Raw genomic sequence first — 6,867 nt, 5'->3', positions numbered from 1 at the left:
TAAAGCTCCATTAAGAGAACCTTAATCAAACGTTATAATTGCTATGTACCAGCGAGTATCTTGCTAGAGATCTGCCTGTGCTGTAGGCTCCAATAGGCCTAAGATTAACCTTATCTTGCAATAGAGCAAGGATCACCAAACTCTGAGCAAGTTACACAGCTATTCCTGTACACTTCCTTGCAACCTATCCACTAACTTTTTCTCAAGGCATCAACACTAACAACTCTCTCCAGCCATACAGTTCAAAGATAAGTCTAAATTCACTTGAGCCAGTATACTCCTGCAGTAAATCTCCTGATGACCCCTACTTACAGTGCTTTGGCTTACTCTGCAGAACAGCCTCCATGAACAGGATTCCTTTCAAATAAAATGAAATAGAAGATTTAGCCTGAGAAAGCAGCTAGTACACCTAGGTCATTAATGAATAATCTGTCCAACAGGACTGACTAGAACTAGTTTGTACTATTACTCAAAAACACATCTTATAGGTGTTGAGTCCTCAGCTCTGTCTTGTCTCCTATAGATCTGCTGATGTGGATGAAACCACAGCACCAAGTTACTAGCACTAGCAGCAGTTACTAGGTTGAACTCTGCACAATACTTATTAATTAAGACTAGTTAAAATATTGGCTGTCCTATGGAAGCAAATGACAAATTTTCTGTCATATCTGCTGTTAAACACTGCTCCTCAGACAGACGTTGACATCCGGCTCAGTTTCTCAGTGACATGGATAATTTCGTGCCAGTTGAACAGGCAGCATATCTTGGTGTAGGGGTTAGAAGCAGTGCATGAAGTGAATTCTTTAAATGAGGCTGAGCATAACTGAAGCAATAGCTATGATGCAAAACTCCAATGTATCAATACCTGACTAAAGATATACTAAGGAAACATGGGTGTACACTCTTCCAGTTTCAGTTGCAGATATTAAGCTTCCAAGTAAAACCCAGATGTTTATACCATGAAACAAACAAAAAAAAGCTTATTTTAGATATAAGTGTACTTCACCCTTCTTGATGGCTATTAGAAAATTGCCATAATGGAAGCAGATAGCATGAGAAATGTGAGATTTCCACACTGTGTTTTTGCTTTTAATGAGTTCATGTGCAATGTGAGACAGTGCTCAGCTAGAATACAGTTGTCGTTCCCTTCTCCTTTGTCAGCCTGCTGTGTTTTTCTTCTGAGTTCTTCAAAGAAGGCACTGAGTAGATCACACCCTCAACTTTGGCTCTATTGGTCCAAGCTGATTTTATTTTTTGTCTGAAGAGTAAGGCCTGCAGTCAAGTCTGTGTTTACAGTGTCCTTTAGAATCTTCACTGCAAATACACCCACCAAACTGTCTCCTAAGTATGCTGCAGAAAAGACAATCTCAACAGCCTTGGCAGGCTGGACATATGGTGCTTTGTTTTTTGACTCCAATAAGAAACTAAGGGGGATGATCTGGATGAGACTAGTATTGCTACGGCTCACAACTTGATTTCTTCCATTGTTATGAAGGCTTTAAGATAGACTTAGCTTAGACAATGTCATAGGCAGATTATTGCCTGCAACTCACCCCTCTTTCCCTGAATCCTCATGCTGTACTGAGTGCTTATTTACGGCATTGTGCTGTGAAAACAGCAGCTCAAGCATACACAGGATGAAATGCCACCTTGTGTCAGTGCCTCCACTTTGATCTACTGAAGTGCGTGTATTTCTGCAACTTTGATCCAGTGTGATGGACTGTAAAGCAACAGCTACAGTCATAGTATACACTGTGCACAACAGCCAGCATTTCTTCCACATTCTTGCATTTGCCCCTGAAACCATGTGCAGTACGGTTAAAATAGGGATGTAAATGTATGAACAGTCTTGCTTCAGTGTATACAATCACATCTCGTTAGCTTCAGCATAAACAACTGGACGGCTTCTTAAACACACACAGAACAATAGGATTTTTCCATCCCCTCCTCCACATATTTCACAGTCAGGGCATTATGTACACTAGAAACAGGGAAGCCAAGCTATGGCTGTCATTTGCTGAGATACTGCAAAAATGCATTGCTGACATAAGTCAGTGTGACTCCGTTTACCAGAGCAGGAGTTGCGTGTACTCAGCACCACTGAAATTCAGGCCATTTAGGTACTATGGGACTATGCTCCCAGTTTTACCTTAAAATTGCTCTCAGACAAAATTCCAAGATCCAAGTCTAGTAAGAACACGGAATGGTTAGCTAGCTTATGGTCCACAAAATCTAACCAACAGTAAGCAAAGGAAATGAGTGCAACTGCTGCACTGTGCAGCTTCCAGACTGTGCCATGAGCTGCCAATCACTACTGGTATGGATTGTCATCTGGCTAGCCTTGAACATATGTGTATAGTATGTATGGCTTCATTTCATCTGCAGTCTACTTTCAGGAAAAAGGAAAAAAACCCAAAACCAACAGAGTTAGTTATGTAGATGGAATTCCAAACACTATTTTTGTGCATGTATGTTATGGTGCATTGCAGTTTGCTGCACATGCAGTATATTTTCAGACCAAATTTGGTGCTGCACCTTTTCTGGAGATGCAGTTCATCTTGAGTAATGTACAAGGGTATCATTACTTTTTTTTTGTCAGTTGTAGCAAGTGGATTTAGTTCAGCCCAAGTGCATGCTTAAGTAAATACCCTATGAGAAGGATATTCAGCAGGCTGTGAAATAATCATCATCTCTGCAATTCTAATTGGAGCATGAGAAACACTTCAAACATCCTTAGGTTTCTGTAGGACAGCAATTGTCCTTGTTGCACAAGCTACAACCACTAAGATGGAAAATACAAAGTTCTCATGCAGCACCTGATCCAGAAGTGTGCAGACAGGGAAATCAATTCACCTTTGGTGTCTGAAAGAGCAAGTGCAGACAAAAGATACATACGTGCAGAATATATTTAGTAATCTGGAAAAAAAAATAATGTCATTTAGTAAGAAAAAAACAACAGCAAACCCTGTAAGATTTTTAGAATTACCTCTATTTGGTATGTAACCTATCAGAAAAAAAAAAAAAAATCTTTATGCATCTTATGTGGTTAAAAGGAATTCATTGTGACTTGTTTTGGCAATTGCTCTGCTGTTTCAGGCTATTTAGGGAAGTATTTCTACGAGTAATGGAGAAGAATTACAAGATTTAAATTGTAGCATGTAACGCTAATGCAGCAAGGTTCAGAGCTACCTGAATTTGTTTAATTTGAACAATTGCTAGTCATAATACAACATGCATTTTTAAAAATTTGCTGTCAAAATGAGTTTTCCCTTGATCCAGTTTCTTCATGATTATATTAATGTAGATATTAAGTAGGAGAAGTTTGAGGCATTTGCCTGCATCTGTGCTTAGAAGACTTTGAATACATGAGTACTGCACAGACATTCCATTACATTTGCTTTCCCTATTTATTTCTGCTTAATTCAGATTATCTCTCTCTTCAAAAAAGCTTGGAATTTGCTTTGCCAGTTTAGGCTCTGTTTAAAGACTCAGGAATATCTGTACACAACTAAGTTCAGCGCATCGAGAATAAAGTTACCATCAGTAACTTACACTGAAAGAAATCTTTAACAGCAGCACTTTTGTAAGTTACGTACATTTAGAATAAAGAGAAGAGACTTCTGCAATGACCAAATGAAGCAGCATTTGTTTGTTTCTCATACATATGAAGGAGACTGAAAGAATTCTCCTGCAGTTTGTCCTCTGCAACACTACGTTTTGACTATTTCTGTCCTTCCAAAGAACAGCTGCATTAGAAACTCTTCAAAAAGGGAACTGTTCAAGAACGAGTAAGATTGATTTATACCAAAGTTATTTGATTGTGCACACCATTATGCATCCCTTCACACGTGCAAAAATAGAAGGAAGGTATAAGGAAGATATTGTTCAGCATGACTTCAGGCATAACATTATTTAGCTGCTTATGAGTTTGAGAAAATGTTAAAAAATCCAATTTTTGTGCAAAGTGGTATCAAGGATAGCAAGAAATATTCTGCATGGAAACAGGTGTAGATGTAACAGTAAGATCAGGTTGTGGTGGTTTTTTTTTTTTAAACAAAACAAAACAATCCAAGTGACTAAAATGAAGCCACATATGAAGCTATGCCTTGTGCCCAGGCTCACTATGTCACTATGCAACATGACATCTACACAGTTTCCAGATCTTACATTACCAGTGTTCTCACAGCTGCATATCTGCAGAATACTGAGCTATGTTCATTTCTAGCTCCTTATTAAAAGTTCTGCATGAGTTTTTAACAGAGATTTTTAGTGTTCTCTAAGGGTTTCTTTTGTGGCAGGTTTTCCTTCCCTACTTAGATACCCCACGCCTTTCATCTTGAAGATCCAGGAGCAGGGCTTGCTGTAACCCCCCACCCTCAAATTCTATATAAATCTGAATCCTGTAAGCTCTACCTTCTAACTCAATTCTTGCGGTAAATTTGGAGCATCAGAGTATTCCTTTACAGCACTTGCTGCATGGGAAAATTGTATCTCTAGAGAGCAGAAGCTAACTTGATGCAGTAGAGAAGACAATTAGCATTACTTAGAAACCTCAGTCCACATGAAAAAGCCAGGTGGATAACCTGCTAAGCCTTTCCCATCCTTCTTATGAACCACAAGTAGCAAAGCAGGATGTGCAAGCCATATGCTTTCTAAATTAAGACCGTGTAGAGCTCTGCATACATGAGGCAGACTGGGAGATCTTGACTCCGTTGTTACTCTTAAAGCTTCTTGACTTATTTATGAGGAGAAAAGAAACAGACTTATGCATTTACATCACATACCTGCATCTTCTAAGCGAGGCCCAAGGGCAAGTGCATCCATTTTAGTCTGCATATAAAGGAAGCTTACTCCTTTGTGGTTATGTATTTCCCTAAGTTTATTTTGAAAATAGTGCTTCTTGAATTTTAAAGAATAGCTTATGGAAGAAATGTTTTTTAAAAGTTTATTTGAACTGACCAAAGAAAGGCAGTGAGGTGTGAACAGTCATGTCCTGAGCAGCAGATTTTGAGATATTATTTAAAGGCAGAAAGCAAAAACACAAACTACCTTCTGCTTTGAGTGAGGCAACTCCATTATGCTGCTTCTAGATACCTAAAGATTAAAAACGTAATTAAAAACAAATTTCGCATTGCTGTACCAAGAATGATAGTCTGTTTATGAATACATCCTGAAATATCTGTGGTTCTTATAGGCAAGACTGCTTTGAATTTTGGAAATACCTAAAGATATCTAAGAGCAGTATATATAAAAAATGTAAATATGTTCTTCTGTGCTTTAGGACACATCTTCACAAGGCTGTACTTGTCTCTCTACAGTACTTCCTTTCAGGTTTACTTACATGGTTTTGCTGTTCCTTTCCCAGGAGCTCACTTCTCAGGGTACTCACTGGTTCTCATTGTACTGCAAAGCACTTTCAGAATTGCGGTAACTGCTCTCTTTCCCCACGCTTTTTGAGCCTATTTAGAAGCATTCTGAGAGTGACTTTGTAGTTGCTGCCTAAAAAGGCCAAACTTTACACCTAATAGCGATGTTTCAGTTACCTACCACTGCGGTTTAACTTGGTAAGTCTGCTAAATTGAAGGCCACTCCTCATAAAGTTGGTAAAAGTGAATAAAGGTAAAAAAAAAAAAATCTGATTCTCATTACAGGTTGTGTGAAAATGGAGGAAAAAAACCCTGTTGAATATATGAGCTGAACTGTTATACTTCCTAATCCTTTGAACTTCACATTAAGTTGAAGTTTAAAGAGAAAAGTATCTGTATTAAAAATGGTATTTACTGATTTGACTGCATCCTGTTCATAAATACGTAAGTTGTATGAACGACAGGTTTCCTATCTAAAAAATGATTTGTTGCTAAGCCTGTTCTGTTATTCAGTGTAGTGACAATGAAGTGGAGCAGAATCCTTACCAAATATGTGACTTCAACTAATTTGGCCCATGACCATGAGCTATTCAGTTTATCCGTAGTTAAACAAAGCAAACCAGAAGTATTACTTTGATTTCCTCAACCAAAGGGGAGCACTTTGGGCAGATAACAGTAACCAGTAGCACCTAGATCCAGGGAAGACAGTTTAACAGCAGGACCACCAAAAAGCACTTCCTCAACACTGACCAAAGTACCTAACAAGTTAATGCTGGATTTCAGGCTGTTTCCAGTTTCTCCTCAGTTACCTTAAAGAAAATACACAACTCCCATACTTATTTTATATGATTGTTCTGTCTGGAGTTCAGCATGAACTAGCAGAACAACAAACACTGGTCCTCAGTGACCTCTCCCGACATGGAGTATGCTTCATCTCCAATTCTTTTGGGTAGTTAAAGTGGGTGCAAGCATCCAGTTATGAGAATTTGCTGTAAGACTGCGTAATGTCAAAACCTTTTCAACAGAAGCTCTGCTATGTTTTCTCTCCTTATCAGCCTCTGTTCTACTGTGTGAAATTTGGGTAGAACAATTACATGGCAGCAATCAGATAAGATGACAGCTTCAGATTCCCAAGTCTATGATTAGCACTGGATTTGTTGAGTTTCATGTGCCACGTCTATAAGGTTGGAGGGGGGAAGCATAAAAAGCACAGAAAGGGATAAAGCTCTAAAACCATTCACAGCTCTACAGTGAACCTGCAGCTGTATTTCTTAATGGAAAGGAAACTGGTCAGTTTATCAGGTTGCAAATGCAAGCAGCACAGAGGAAGGCCAGAAGCACTTACAAGTGACATATTATTCTCAACTGCCCTTACAGCAGGACAATTTATTTCATCAATAAGCAGCACTTGTTTTTGCCCCCAGTATGAACTGAAGTTTGAATTACTTGTCTGGAAAACACTAACCCTGAACTCTAGAAATAAAAATGAACCATTACAAGA

The sequence above is a fragment of the Centrocercus urophasianus genome, unplaced genomic scaffold (genome assembly GCF_019232065.1).
Source record: "Centrocercus urophasianus isolate 14NV4802_14NV808 unplaced genomic scaffold, USGS_Curo_1.0 seq_22, whole genome shotgun sequence".
Lineage (NCBI taxonomy): Eukaryota > Metazoa > Chordata > Aves > Galliformes > Phasianidae > Centrocercus > Centrocercus urophasianus.
This window is presented reverse-complemented; position numbering follows the sequence as displayed.